Here is a 16,047-nt window from a genome sequence, read left to right as displayed (position 1 = left end):
CGTCCGTAGCCCTACTCCTGACGTCATCATTGTTGTGCACAAAGGTAGATTTTCTCGTCGTTACTCTCCGTGCTCTCCTGTCTTCTGCCATTCTCTTCTGGTCCGCGTAACTACTGCTTCCTTTTACGTCGTCTATCAGACTGTGTATCTCCGCCTACCTCTCAATTTCCTCTCACCAACTATAGTTCAATTCTTTTATCTTGGCGGCTCGCGCATGCCCGCCCAGACGCTGGAGATTGCTGTGTTGCCAGTTGTACGCGCCAAGAGAAGCAGCGCCATAGTATAGCATAGTTCGCAAGCTTACATTTAGGGGGGAGCGCGCAGTTCGTGAAGTAGAGCCACCACGGCCGCATTAACCCTTTCGGTGCTACAAAGACGTGCTCCCTGCATTCCACGCTGTGGGCGATTTTGTCACTGCACTGCTCGCCTGTGCAGACACATTGTGTTCCGACTGCTTTGACACTCTTATCATTCGATTCCACAAAAACTATTTGGCCCAAAAATTATATTTTTACACATCTTCTTGACTGATACCTTCCCCCCATAAATGACTTAATTTTGTTTCGATGTTCAACGCAGTTATTATGCAGCATTAAAAATAGTAAACCATTGCACGAAATTTTGAAGAGTTTGCAGAGGTAAAAGTCCATAGAGTATACCTTCCGGATGGTCGATTTTAGTTGAGAATGAAGTGTGGACAAGATACGTATATATTTCATTTAATTTAAGTACCACATAAGTGTTGTATGTAATATTGAGAAATATTCCACCTTTCGCAACTGTAACAAAAGTTTTACTTACACTGGGCACGTTTGGCTTTATTTTAAAGCACTTCAATCAATCAAAAGGAAGTAGACAAAATACATTAAACAAAACTGTGGACTTACAAAAACATTAGGACTTGAATATACCGTCTGTCAGTGAAGTGCTCAGAGCTATGTCAAATATAATTTTGTGTGTGGCACATACAAACAGCATTTATTTGCTAAAACACTGATGAGCCAACTCAAACGTTAAATATTGTGCTACCGCAGCACAAAACTACGGAAGGTGACTTGGCAATGGAGGACACAAAATACAGTCCTCTTATGATGCTTCAAAAGAGAGAAACACGTCTGGTCTAAATAAGTCGCTTATTACAGTTGCAGAAGAGGGATATATTTCAATACCATTGGTAAAACTGCGACTGTGGAACAAAAACAAGAAATAGAACACGAATACCATTGTGTATGTGCCATACCTTTCACCGATGGAAGTGCTTTAAAATAAAGCCAAATGCGCCGTGTGTAAGTAAAACTTTTATTACAGTCGCGAAAGACGGAATATTTCTCAATATTACATACGACACCTATGTGGTACTTAAATTAAATGAGTTATTGTTATACAGTAAATATTATATGAAATTTAGGTATCTTGTCCACATTTCATTCTCAACATTGTGGCAACTAAAATCGACCATACGGAAAGTATACGCTATGGACTTTTACCTCTGCAAACTCTTCAAAATGTCGTGCAATGGTTTACTACATTTAATGCTGCACATCAAAACAAAATTAAGTCATTTATGGGGGGAAGGTATCAGTCAAGAAGACGTGTAAAAATCAAATTTTTTGGCCAAATAGTTTTTGGAAATCGAATGATAAGTGTGTCAAAGCAGTCGGAACACTGTGTGTCTGCACAGGCGAGCAGTGCAGTGATGACAAAATCGCGCGCAGCGCGGAATGCGGGGAGCACGTGCGGGGAGCAGTGTAACTCCATAAGGACTCTAACACCTCACGCAACTACTTATAAACACTGTTGGTATGACTATGAATTACTCACGCTTCGTCGAAGTACGATAGGAAATAAACAATTACCGCTGTTGTTTATTGCAAAAAAGCAGTTCGTGAGATTGAAACAAACACCTTTCCTTGCTATCGCCTGAATTAGGAGTCTTATTGCTTGTTTGGTTTAATTAATTAATAGAATAAGAAGCAAGTGGTATAAAGAATGCTTTTTCCAAACTTTCTGTAAAAGAAAGCCTGCTATCAAGACATTGCTTTTGTTCAATTGCTTTATTTATAACTGAACGTTTCTAAAACTGAAGACACTCGTCCGTGCTCTGCACTGCAGTCGAGATGTGGCAACGTCGTTCTCTGTTCATTGGCTGACTGTGTTTTGTGACGTCAGATGCGCAGAACGAACCTAAACTCGGCCGCCAAGATATATGACGCGCACTTTAGTCCTTTCAAAGCGTCTGTTTAGCAAGCACTCGCGCCTAAACGAATGTCCCATCCATTTGTTCTTCCTCTCTCTTACAGCCTGCAGTATTTTGATGAGTAGGATGAAAACTGCCTTTGTATTTACTGCTTGGATGATACGATCAACCGCAAATAAATCAAGAATGAGTCCAGCGCCTTAGATGTAACAGGTGAGCTCATGACGATTCTACCAGAGGAAAGACATTATTTTTAGTGTGCATAAATTGCAACTCGGACAGTGATGATAAGTAGGCCTTTAGTTAACATTCAAACATCGGTGTAGGCTAACAGGTGGAAATTTGCCCATTTGTTTACTGCTAGTGAAATAGTTGTGTTTTACCGTGTTAATTAGTGTAAGCAAGCTTTTAATTTTGTTTACTGCTAGTAAAACATATTTCGAAAATTTCAGGAGTGGGTTTTGTTTACTCTTTTGTGTTCTACGATACGGCTAAACGTGCCCCAGTAGGTGCGTAAACCTGCCTGATACCCGGGGCACGTTCACGCATTCGACTGGAGCCTAAGTAAAATTATTTTTCACTCTTAAACGTCATGTTGAGTTAGAAGTATACACACCAAGCTATACTTTAATAACCATGTTATAAGACTAAAACATTTCACTCGATTTAACGTAACTGAAAGTATTTAAAAATTTCCGGAAAGAAGCCCGCGCAAACGTGCCATGGTTCTCGTCTATATGCACGAAGCGTTACCGTGATGGTGATATAAACTTCCAGCAATGATGGAGTAACGAAATGTATCTGTTTTAGAAATGAAATATTGCTCCAGAAACGAAAATTACGAAGTCGAGTGCGTTGTGGGGTAACCCTGCTGGATGGATACGATAACCTACGAATCGTTGGTAGTACAATGTAACAAATTCATTAATTAAGTATTTAGTTATAAATATTTGTAAGGTCAGCAATCTCGACAAATAAATGGGGCGTATGTCACGGTGGGTTGTGACAGCGAACTCTGCTAATACGCAGTGTAATGAGTTATGTCTACACTTGAAAGCTGAGTCCTGATGAAAGGGTTTGAATGACTGCAGTCTGTACTTATAGGTCAAAGTGTCGACTCTTATGCGCTAGGATTCGGAATTACCATACACGATATTTTCGTGTAGAAAAAGTGAATGATTTACAGGGAAGCTCTAAAGTTGAATCTGGCTAAGTACCTTCTTAGGAGACGCCAAAGGCAAACCATGTTTCCAATACTGTGTCAATGATTAACAGACGCAGGGCAACTGCTAAGAAGGGCAACTACCACCTATACAGACTACTGTGTAATGTTGCTGCATTAAGTTGTTCTGAAAGCGGTGCTGATATTCAAGACAATAAAAGCGGGTTAAAAGCTGTGAGCTATCTGGGGAAGTTAACCTTGCATTACTGAGAAATAAATCAGTTTATATTTGGACATTTATTTTAACATTGACCATTGTTCCGTTAAAATTTCAGCATATTAAACTTGATTCAAAACTAAACTGGTGCCTTATTTAGGATTGCGAAAATGTGAGTTTGTAATCTTACGGAATACATCAAATATGGAGCCAAGGTTGGGAGACTGCATACAACACTGCATTCATAAAATAACACAAGAAGAACGTTGAAACATATGAAAGAGGAAATTAACCACAACCAACCGATTCAATTTTCACCCAAAGAAGTTACGTTCGTAGCGCAATCCTGTGCGTCATGAAATTACCACACACTGGTATACTAAATTCATACTAACTCTCTGCGAAATCTGTTAGTCTGGTTAGGAATTTGGTAAGCTAGACTGGATACCTGGTGAAACAGTTGCTCAGTAATGTAAGGTTAACTTCCCCAGATAGCTCACAGCTTTTCACCCGCTTTTATTGTCTTGAATATCAGAACCGCTTTCAGAACAAATTAATGCAGCAACATTACAACTGTCTTGAAAGAAGCAGAGATTTCTCTTGTGAATTAGGAATCTTCAATCAGCTCTCAATTAGCTGTGGACAAAATTGCTGTTTGCATAGAAATGAGTAGTGCCTAAGTGGTGGAATTCAAATCTTTCCAAAATGCAGCAGGGTGATTCCATGATGATGTTAAAGGATAAATGTGTCAGTTTCATGTGGAGGGAATCATGGTCCGGAGACGACCGAGTCGAAAGTTTAAGCGAAAATCGTTCTCATACCTATGAGAATCAACCTCTTCTATGCAAGCTCTTTACCCTTCCTGTTTTGGGAGGATTTTATATGGACTAAAACAAAAAAGTCCAATAAACATGGGCTCTAAAGTGCGTACCTTAAGAACTATGGGCACTTGTTCAGTAGAAGAGATGTGTTGCACAGTAGCAAAGATGAAAAAGTGCTCATGGGTCTTAAGGTATGCAGGTTGGAGACCATGCTTATAGGACTTTTTTGTTTTGGTCTATACAACCTCATCCCAAAACAGGGAGAGTAAAGAGCTTGCATAGGAGAGGTCGGTTGTCATAGCTATCAAAACGATTTTCGCTTAAGCTTTCGACTCTGTTTCTTACGGACCAGGGTTTCTTACTTCAAATGGATACATTTACCCTTCTCCATTATCCCTGAAGTCTGTAATATCATCACAGAATCACCCTGTATATTAAATGAAATTATTACGTCTTACCTAAAACTTATTCTGCATCATAAGCTCCCAAGTGTTATCCTCAGGAGTGATTACACCAATCCCAATCTTTCTGCCGCATTCGAAATGCTTGCTGGAAGTCTTTCTCAACACCTTCGATCATTTTAAACGGGACAAAAATCACCTCTTATGCGACAACACTACACCGAGGCGGAAATTCCACCAAATATTTAGTGCACGCACCGCAACATTGAAAACTAGATCATCTAAATATACTTTGAGTCTCCTATTCGTTGGTTTGACCGCCTGACAGTGTTGCTGAGACAATAACAACAGAGTTACATTTTAACGAATAACTTGTGAAATAACTTTCAAAAGCCAAGATCACATAGATTAATCTTTGTTGTTGACAACCAGTTTCGACAGCTGTAACTGTCATTTTCTGATCTTGAAAGAAATTTATTATGTAACGTGTTCCATTGAGTTAGTATGTCATGCCTTGTTGTCATTATGTTTGATAAAATACAGCACAGTATATGCAGGTTTGTTGACAATAAAACCATTTACAGTTAAAGTGCACCTTGTACACATGGGCATATTCGTTGCAATCATAGAGGCTTGTTAATTTTTAAAACCCACGGTGTATAGTAAAATCCACATTTGTACATCTGTTTATAAAGTGTATCCACGATGTATGCAACATGACACACAAACATAAACATCTGTTTACAGGTAGATGCACGATGTATGTAACGTGTCACACAAACATAAACAGATGTACGAATGTACAGTTTACTGTATATCGTGCATTTTAAGAATTATTATTATTATCGTATTCATCATTTATAGTAATACACATTTAGCAAAACAAAGAAAAACCCTATATATATAAATGAACATGTGAAATTACATATAGTATACAAGTTTTAAAACGGCTCAGACTACACTCGGATGTTGATGGACTCGATCCAGCGGAGTGCCTCGTGGGATGCTTGATGGAGCATCTCAATGCCACCAGGGAAGCGTCTGACTGGACAGTCATTCACAATGTGGCTCACTGTTTGGGTGTCACCACAGTCACACACACTGTCACTCGAAAAGCCCCACTTGTGCGTGTTGTATGTGCACCGGACTGTCCCACTAATTACTCTCATAACTGAGTTCAGTTGGACGTCTACATTCGCTACGTGAGCACTTCGTAGCCAAACTGGTGCACAGTATTCTGCTGCAGAGTATACCAGTGCAAGGGATGCTCCTCGGAGGACTGATGTGGTTGCTCCCCATGTACTGCCTGCCAGCTTTCTCACAAGGATCACTCGTGTTTGTATCTTCTTGGCGAAGTTAGAAAGGTGTTTTCTTGTATTTAAAGTTCTGTCCAGAGTGACTCCCAGGTATTTTGGGCTTTCGTTGTATCTGACTGTGCCAAGAGGGCCGAACTGTGGGCTGGTCTTTGCTGATGAAAGGCGATTATAGAGGTGGAACAGACTTAACTCGGTTTTAGAAACATTTGGTCTCAGTCGCCATGTCTCAAAATACTCATAAAGTTTAGTAAGGCTGTTTGTTAGGAGTTCTTCACATTCAGAAAGGTCTTCACTCTGATATCAAATTGCCAGGTCATCTGCATATTGAAATTCTCGGCAGGTCAATTCGGCAGGTCAGCTGTGTAGACGTTGAATAACACTGGAGTAAGAACAGAGCCCTGAGGTAATCCGTCGTTGAGTACACGCTATCTGCTTGTCTCTTCTCCTTCATGTTCCTAAAACCGTCTATTGCTTAACATGTTACTTAAGAGGTTGCCTAGAATTTTGCAAGGTACTGCTCTCAAAAATTTCAATAATAGTCCCTCGCGCCACCCCGTGTCATAAGCTGCTGACAGGTCAATGAACACTACTCCAGTTTTAAGTTTCTTTTGGTATCCAGATTCTGTGTGAGTAGTCAAGGAGAGCACTTGTTCACAGCAGCTTCTATGAGGTCTGAATCCAACTTGTTCAGGTGGTATCATAGCTTTAATTTGATCTTGGATTCGGTTTAGAATCATTCCTTCCAATAGCTTGTAAGCACAGCTAAGTAGAGATTTAAGAATTAACAAGCCTCGGAGAGTGCTTCGTATGCGAACATGCCCACGTGCGCAATGTGCTTTTTAACTGTAAATGGTTTTATTGTCGACAGACCTGTGTGTAGTGCGCTTTATTTTATCCACCATAATGACAACACGGCATGAGGTACTGGCTCACAAAGGAACTCGTTTTATAAAAAACATTTTTTGAAGAGCAGAAGATGAAAGTTATAACTGTCGATACCGGTTTCAACAATAAAGACTAATTTATGCGATATTGGCCATTGAAAGTTTTTTCCCAAGTAAAACATAGATAGCTCCTTCGAAATTCTCAATCCGAGAATATTCGATGAATCACCTGTTGAATTTCAGTGCATTCCGTGAGTTAATTTATATTGCTGTAAAAATATGCAAAAAAAAACTTATAAACGTATAGTTATTGAAAATAGGAAATGTATCGCCACGGTCTGCGATACGTCTCTAGACTACATCTGATAGGCCAAAATCAATTTAGGTAAATGCAGTCGTCCGCTTATTTTCCCCTCCCAGGATTTTTTTCCTTTTGAATCATAAATCTTCTGACTGTTTCGGCGCAACCCGTCACGAATTCCTACACCTCTTCAGCTTAGAGTAGCTCGTGCACCTTACGCCCGCAAGTATTTGTTGAATGTACAGCTATCTCGTCTTTCCCCTACTGTTCTTATCCTCCACAGCTTCCCGTCGTACCATGGAGGATATTGCTTGTTGTCTTAACGTCTGTCCTGTCATTGCGTTCCTCGTTCTCTTCAGTGTTTTCGTTATAGTCCTCTACTCGCTGAGTCTACGGAGAACCTCCTCATTCAGTGTCTTATGAGTTTATCTACTTTTCAACATCCTTCTATAATATCACATCTCAAACGCTTCGGTCCTCGTCTTTTCTGGTTTCCCCACAGACCATGTTTCAGTGCCTTACAATGCTGGGCTTCAAACGTACATCCTCAGGAATTTCTTCCTCAAATTAAGGCTTATGTTTGATACTAGTAAACTTCTCTTGGCCAGAAATGCCCTTTTTGCCATTTCTAGTCTGCTTTGGATGTCCTCCTTGCTCCGTCTGCCATGGGTTATTTTGTTGCCTAGGTAGCAGAATTCCTTAACTTCATCTACTTCGTGGTCCCCAATTCTGATGCTAAATTTATCGCACTTCTCATTGATGCTACTTCTTATTGCTTTCATCTTTCTTTGGTTTACTCTCAATCCGTATTCTACAGGGTCATTCAAAAAGAATACCACAACTTTAGGAATTTAAAACTCTGCAACGACAAAAGGCAGAGCTAAGCACTATCTGTCGGCGAATTAAGGGAGCTATAAAGTTTCATTTAGTTGTACATTTGTTCGCCATTTCAGCCAATAAAGTTTTTGGTCCCTTTTTCTTCGAAGGTGCTACTGTAACTGGACTACAGTACCTGGAGATGTTAGAGAATTGGCTGTTCCCTCAGCTCGAACAAGAAGCACAACAATTAATATTTCAGCAGGATGGAGCGCCACCACATTGGCACTTATCTGTCCATAACTACCTGAATACCTGAACGTCAACTACCGGAGGCGATGGATCGGCCGCCAGGCAGCCCGTGACAGAGCACTTCATCACTGGCCTCCAAGAAGCCCTGATCTTACCCCCTGCGATTTTTTCTTATGGGGGTATGTTAAGGATATGGTGTTTCGGCCACCTCTCCCAGCCACCATTGATGATTTGAAACGAGAAATAACAGCAGCTATCCAAACTGTTACGCCTGATATGCTACAGAGAGTGTGGAACGAGTTGGAGTATCGGGTTGATATTGCCCGTGTGTCTGGAGGGGGCCACATTGAACATCTCTGAACTTGTTTTTGAGTGAAAAAAAACCTTTTAAAATACTCTTTGTAATGATGTATAACAGAAGGTTATATTATGTTTCTTTCATGAAATACACATTTTTAAAGTTGTGGTATTCTTTTTGAATCACCCTGTATATTCCTTAGACTGTTGATTCCATTCATTAGCGAATGTTATCAACCGCATTGTCAGAATTGCCCCTCTGGCGCCTTTCCTAAAGCCAAACTTATTGTTATCTAACAGATCATCAGTTTTCCTTCGTCTTCTTCTGTTAATCTGCTTGTCAGCAAGTAGGATGCGTGATCCGTTAATCTGACTGTGAGGTAGTTCTGGCACGTATCTGCTGTTGCGGTTTGCGTATAGGATATTTTTTGAGAATGTCGGGTGGTATGTCTCAAGATTCACTGATTTTACACACCAATTTAAATAGTCGCTTGGTAGCCTCCCCCCCCCCCCCCCCCCCCACAATGGCTTGAGAAATTCCGATAGGAATGTTATCTGCCCCTTCTTCCTTATATACTCGCAAGTGTTCCAAAGTTCTTCTAAAATTTGACTCTAGTACTGGACCCTCTATTGCTGTGTCGTCCGAACAAGACACAGCCAGAGCAAACGCACCGCAGGCGGAAAGGTGCGAGCTGGTGCAATTGCCATATGGAGTCTCGCCACTTGCGCGACGTCCATCAGCGCCACTGGAGGAGCTGAGGATGAAGATGAAGACTCCGTCTCGGCCAATGGTCGGCCGAGTACAGTCCGCCAATGACCAGGCGGCAACGGACAGGAGCCTACTCGGAAGACAGAAGAGCAGCTCTGGCCCACTTGCTTATAGATCATCGTCCAGGGCTGACTTAGAAGGGAATGTCGTTTAGTGAACTCTTAGAAGTAAACACACAGTGGTTGTATACAGGGTGATCCATTGATAGTGACCGGGCGAAATATTTCACGAAATAAGTATCATCATCATCATCATTTAAGACTGATTATGCCTTTCAGCGTTCAGTCTCGAGCATAGCCCCCCTTATAAAATTCCTCCATGGTCCCCTATTCAGTGCTAACATTGGTGCCTCTTCTGATGTTAAACCTATTACTTTAAAATCATTCTTAACCGAATCCAGGTACCTTCTCCTCGGTCTGCCCCGACTCCTCCTACCCTCTACTGCTGAATCCATGAGTCTCTTGGGTAACCTTGCTTCTCCCATGCGTGTAACATGACCCCACCATCTAAGCCTGTTCGCCCTGGCTGCTACATCTATAGATTTCATTCCCAGTTTTTCTTTGATTTCCTCATTGTGGACACCCTCCTGCCATTGTTCCCATCTACTAGTACCTGCAATCATCCTAGCTGCTTTCATATCCGTAACCTCAACCTTGTTGATAAGGTAACCTGAATCCACCCAGCTTTCGCTCCCATACAACAAAGTTGGTCGAAAGATTGAACGGTGCACAGATAACTTAGTCTTGATACTGACTTCCTTCTTGCAGAGGAGAGTAGATCGTAGCTGAGCGCTCACTGCATTAGCTTTGCTACACCTCGCTTTCAGTTCTTTCACTATGTTGCCATCCTGTGAGAATATGCATCCTAAGTACTTGAAACCGTCCACCTGTTCTAACTTTGTTCCTCCTATTTGGCACTCAATCCGTTTATATTTCTTTCCCACTGACATTACTTTCGTTTTGGAGATGCTAATCTTCATACCATAGTCCTTACATTTCTGATCTAGCTCTGAAATATTACTTTGCAAATTTTCAATCGAATCTGCCATCACAACTAAGTCATCCGCATATGCAAGACTGCTTATTTTGTGTTCACATATCTTAATCTCACCCAGCCAGTCTATTGTTTTCAACATATGATCCATAAATAATATGAACAACAGTGGAGACAGGTTGCAGCCTTGTCTTACCCCTGAAACCACTCTGAACCATGAACTCAATTTACCGTCAACTCTAACTGCTGCCTGACTATCCATGTAAAGACCTTTAATTGCTTGCAAAAGTTTGCCTCCTGTTCCATAATCTCGTAGAACAGACAATAACTTCCTCCTAGGAACCCGGTCATATGCCTTTTCTAGATCTATAAAACATAGATACAATTCCCTGTTCCACTCATAACATTTCTCCATTATTTGCCGTAAGCTAAAGATCTGGTCCTGACAACCTCTAAGAGGCCTAAACCCACACTGATTTTCATCCAATTGGTTCTCAACTAATACTCGCACTTTCCTTTCAACAATGTCTCAGAAGATTTTACCAACAACGCTGATTATAGAGATACCTCTGTAGTTGTTACAATCTTTTCTGTTTCCATGTTTAAAGATTAGTGTGATTACTGCTTTTGTCCAGTCTGATGGAACCTGTCCCGACTCCCAGGCCATTTCAATTATCCTGTGTAGCCATTTAAGACCTGACATTCCACTGTATTTGATGAGTTCCGACTTAATTTCATCAACCTCAGCTGCTTTATTGCACTGCAATCTATTGACCATTTTCTCCACTTCCTCAAATGTGATCCTATTTCCATCATCAAACGAAAAAACTACAAAGCACGAAACTCGTATAGCTTGAAGGGGGAAAACCAGATGGTGCTATGGCTGGCCTGCTAGATGGCGCTGCCATAGGTCAAACGGATATCAACTGCGTATTTTTAAATAGGAACCCCCATTTTTATTACATATTCATGTAGTACGTAAATAAATATGAATGTTTCAGTTGGACCACTTTTTTCGCTTTGTAATAGTCACAAACGTGTAAGTACGTGGTATCACGTAACATTCCGCCAGTGCAGACGGTATTTCCTGCGTGATACATTATCCGTGTTAAAATGGACCGTTCAGCAATATCGTCTTGATGTATGGCTATTGTGATCAAAATGCCCAACGGGCGTGTCCTATGTATGCTGTTCGGTATCCTGGACGACATCATCGAAGTGTCCGGACCGTTCGCCGGATATTTAACGTTATTTAAGGCAACAGGAAGTGTTCAGCCACATGTGAAACGTCAACCACAACCTGCAACAAATGATGATGCCCAAGTAGGTGTTTTAGCTGCTGTCGCGGCTAATCCGCACATCAGTAGCAGACAAATTGAGCGAAAATCGGGAATCTCAAAAATGTCGGTGTTGAGAATGCTACATCAACATCGATTGCACCCGTACCATATTTATATGCAACAGGAGTTGCATGGCGACGACTTTGAACGTCGTGTACAGTTCTGCCATTGGGCACAAGAGAAATTACGGGACGATTACAGATTTTTTGCACGCGTTCTATTTAGCGACGAAGCGTCATTCGCCAACAGCGGTAACGTAGACCGGCATAATATGCACTACTGGGCAACGGAAAATCCTCGATGGCTGCGACAAGTGGAACATCAGCGACCTTGGCGGGGTAACGTGTGGTGCGGCATTATGGGAGGAAGGATAACTGGCCCCCATTTTATCGATGGCAATCTAAATGGTGCAATGTATGCTGATTTCCTACGTTATGTTCTACCGATGTTACTCCAAGATATTTCACTGCGTGATATAATGGCGATGTACTTCCAACATGATGGATGTCCGGCACATAGCTCGCGTGCGGTTGAAGCGGTATTGAATAGCATATTTCATGACAGGTGGATTGGTCTTTCTGTGGGGAAAGTTGAAGGATATTTGCTATCGTGATCCACCGACAACGCTTGACAACATGCGTCAGCGCATTGTCAATGCATGCGCGAACATTACGGAAGGCGAACTATTCGCTGTTGAGAGGAATGTCGTTACACGTATTGCCAAATGCATTGAGGTTGACGGACATCATTTTGAGCATTTATTGCATTAATGTGGTATTTACAGATAATCATGCTGTAACACCATGCGTTCTCAGAAATGATAAGTTTGCAAAGGTACATGTATCACATTGGAACAACCGAAATAAAATGTTCAAACGTACCTATGTTCTGTATTTTAATTTAAAACCAGCTGTTCGTCTAAAATTGTGAGCCATATGTTTGTGACTATTACAGCGCCATCTATCACAAAGCGAAAAAAGTGATCCAACTAAAACATTCATATTTATTTACGTACTAGACGAATGTGTAATAAAAAATGGGGGTTCCTATTTTTAAAAAAACGCAATTGATATCCGTTTGATCTATGGCAGCGCCATCTCGCGGGCCAACCATACCGCCATCTGGTTTCCCCCTTCAAGCTAGACGAGTTTCTCTTCTTTGTAGTTTTTTCGTTTGATGCTTATTTCGTGAGATATTTGGCCCGGTCACGATCAATGGACCACTCTGTATAGCGATTGCTTTGTACTGTGATGTTTACGTACGATTATTTGCACTTAACAATTGAGGGCCTTTTTTGTGTGATATTACAAGCAGTGTTGCAGACTTCACTATTCTACTAGTCACAAAGTTATGTGACTTTGTTAGTAATTTGTTGGAGTGTTGTTGAACCTACCTTCTCCTAAACTGTTACCTGACACTGGCGTACAATTGTGTAGTAGTGGCAGGGAGAAATTGTCGTAGCGGTGTACTGCACCAGAGGCCGTTTCACGGACTCACCAACTCGACCTACTGTAACAACAGTGACAACTCGGCCTGCACAGCCGTAGCAACGAGGAGTTCACAAAATCTGTGCCTTCCATATCGACTCCCATTTCTCCATCGATCACGCCCTACCCTCGCAGGGGCCTTGAATGTACTCTTTCTACCCGTCATCTCTCTCCTCTGCGCTATATAGTCGAATTCCCATTGCACTCTTAGCCGGCCGTTTTGGTCGAGCGGTTCTAGGCGCTTCAGTCTGGAACCGCGCGACCGCTACGGTCGCAGGTTCGAATCCTGCCTTGGGCATCGATATGAGTGATACCCTTAGGTTAGTTAGGTTTAAGTAGTTCAAAGTTCTAGGGGACTGATGACCTCAGATGTTAAGTCCCATGTGGCTCAAAGCCATTTGATGTTTTGCACTCTTAACGCTGACGCCCTTGCTTTTAATTCCACCGACAGTTGTTTTGAATTTTATATTTGCCGAATCAGTCCTTACGACAACCCTTTCTTTTCCGATTTCTTCACGGTTTCCTGCAACGATTTCAGCTTAGATCCCGTGCACTTGCTATTGATTTCATTCCTCACTGGCTTCTGTATCTTCGTTGCAGAATTTTCCTGATCGTTGTTGTACCTCCTTCTTTCGTCGATCAGATGAAGTATTTCCTCTGCTACCCAAGGATTTTTCACAGTTAAGTTACTTGTGTCGATGTTGGACAATCCAACTTCTGATGACCGCACTTTTTAGAGGTGTCTATTTTTCTTAATCTGAACTACCTCCTGTGGTATTCATTATCACAGCTTTAGAGAATTTCAAACACATCTCATAAATCATCAGCACTTCGTACCTCATTTCTTTGCATATCGATTCTCCCGGACGAGTCTCTTAAACTTCAGCCCAGTCGTCATCATATTTCCCAAGACACCTTTACCTAAACAGTATGGTAGCTAGCAAAGTCCTGTCGGGTTTTAAACTTAATGCCATTGACGAGGACTGCAACTCGTCTCCGGTCACTAATCATTAGGGCGTTTTTACACTACTGGCCATTAAAATTGCTACACCACGAAGATGATGTGCTACAGACGCGAAATAAAACCGACGGGAAGAACATGCTGTGATATGCAAATGATTAGCTTTTCAGAGCATTCACACAAGGTTGGCGCCGGTGGCGACACCTACAACGTGCTGACATGAGGAAAGTTTCCAACCGATTTCTCATACACAAACAGCAGTTGGTCGGTGTTGCATGGTGAAACGTTGTTGTGATGCCTCGTGTAAGGAGGAGAAATGCGTACCATCACGTTTCCGACTTGGATAACGGGCGGATTGTAGCCTATCGCGATTGCGGTTTATAGTGTCGCGACATTGCTGTTCGCTTTGGTCGAGATGCAATGACTGTTAGCAGAATATGGAATCGGTGGGTTCAGGAGGGTAATACGGAACGCCGTGCTGGATCCCAACGGCCTCGTATCACTAGCAGTCGTGATGACAGGCATCTTATCCGCATGGCTGTAACGGATCGTGCAGCCACGTCTCGATCCCTGAGTCAACAGATGGGGACGTTTGCAGGACAACAACCATCTGCACGAACAGTTCGACGACGTTTGCAGCAGCATGGACTATCAGCTCGGAGACCATGGTTACCCTTGACGCTGCATCACAGACAGGAGCGCCTGCGATGGTATATTCAACGACGAACCTGTGTGCACGAATGGCAAAACGTAATTTTTTCGGATGAATCCAGGTTCTGTTTACAGCATCATGATGGTCGCATCCGTGTTTGGCGACATCGCGGTGAACGCACATTGGAAGAGTGTATTCGTCATCGCCATACTGGCGTATCACCCGGCGTGATGGTATGGGGTGCCATTGGTTACATGTCTCGGTCACCTCTTGTTGGCATTGACGGAACTTTGAACAGTAGACGTTACATTTCAGATGTGTTACGAACCGTGGCTCTACCCTCCATTCGATCCCTGCGAAACCCTACATTTCAGCAGGATAATGCACGAGCGCATGTTGCAGGTCCTGTACGGGCCTTTCTGGATACAGAAAATGTTCGACTGCTGCCCTGGCCAGCGCAATATCCAGATCTCTCACCAACTGAAAACGTCTGGTTAATGGTGGCCGAGCAACTGGCCCGTCACAATACGCCAGTCACTACTCTTGATGAACTGTGGTATCGTGTTGAAACTGCATGGGCAGCTGTACCTGTACACGCTATCCAAGCTCTGTTTGACTCAATGCCCAGGCGTATCAAGGCCGTTATTACGGCCAGAGGTGGTTGTTCTGGGTACTGATTTCTCAGGATCTACGGACCCAGATTGCGTGTAAATGTAATCACATGTCAGTTGTAGTATAATATATTTGTCCAATGAATACCCGTTTATCATCTCCATTTCTTCTTGGTGTAGTAATTGTAATGGCTAGTAGTGTACGACCACTTGTATTATGCCTTGCCATGCGGCTGCGATTTATTGACCGTTTCTTGTCGACACGCTGGATGATCTGTAATGATCGGAGTTGCCATGGACTTCAGACACGAGGCCTTCCATTTGCCATTGTGTTAAATCTCCTCATGCACCCTTCTTTCTGCACAACAGACTGACGTGAACACACGACGTCCCTGCCACGACCTACGTATGTGGTGCAGGGTCACATGACGTCCTGTACCAGTCCTGCACCATTTACAGCGCTCCAAGGCGACCAGTGGGCTCTCTTAACGGTGCGAACATTATTTTGTCCGGTGAACCAATCTCCTATTAAGCTGCTAATGAGTATTGCTGTGCCCTTGCGGAACAATG

General features: G+C 42.4%; 1 protein-coding gene across 1 annotated transcript in view; it reads left to right on the top strand.

The window, feature by feature from the left end:
• LOC124606602 (polyglutamylase complex subunit TTLL1) overlaps window positions 1-16,047 on the top strand; it is a gene marked incomplete at its 3' end in the record, with an annotated part of 186,825 nt that overhangs the window by 88,023 nt on the left and 82,755 nt on the right. The window lies entirely within an intron of this gene.

The sequence above is a fragment of the Schistocerca americana genome, chromosome 3 (assembly GCF_021461395.2).
Source record: "Schistocerca americana isolate TAMUIC-IGC-003095 chromosome 3, iqSchAmer2.1, whole genome shotgun sequence".
Classification (NCBI taxonomy): domain Eukaryota; kingdom Metazoa; phylum Arthropoda; class Insecta; order Orthoptera; family Acrididae; genus Schistocerca; species Schistocerca americana.
The sequence above is the reverse complement of the archived record's forward strand: the minus strand, read 5'-3'. Positions and strand labels throughout refer to the sequence as shown.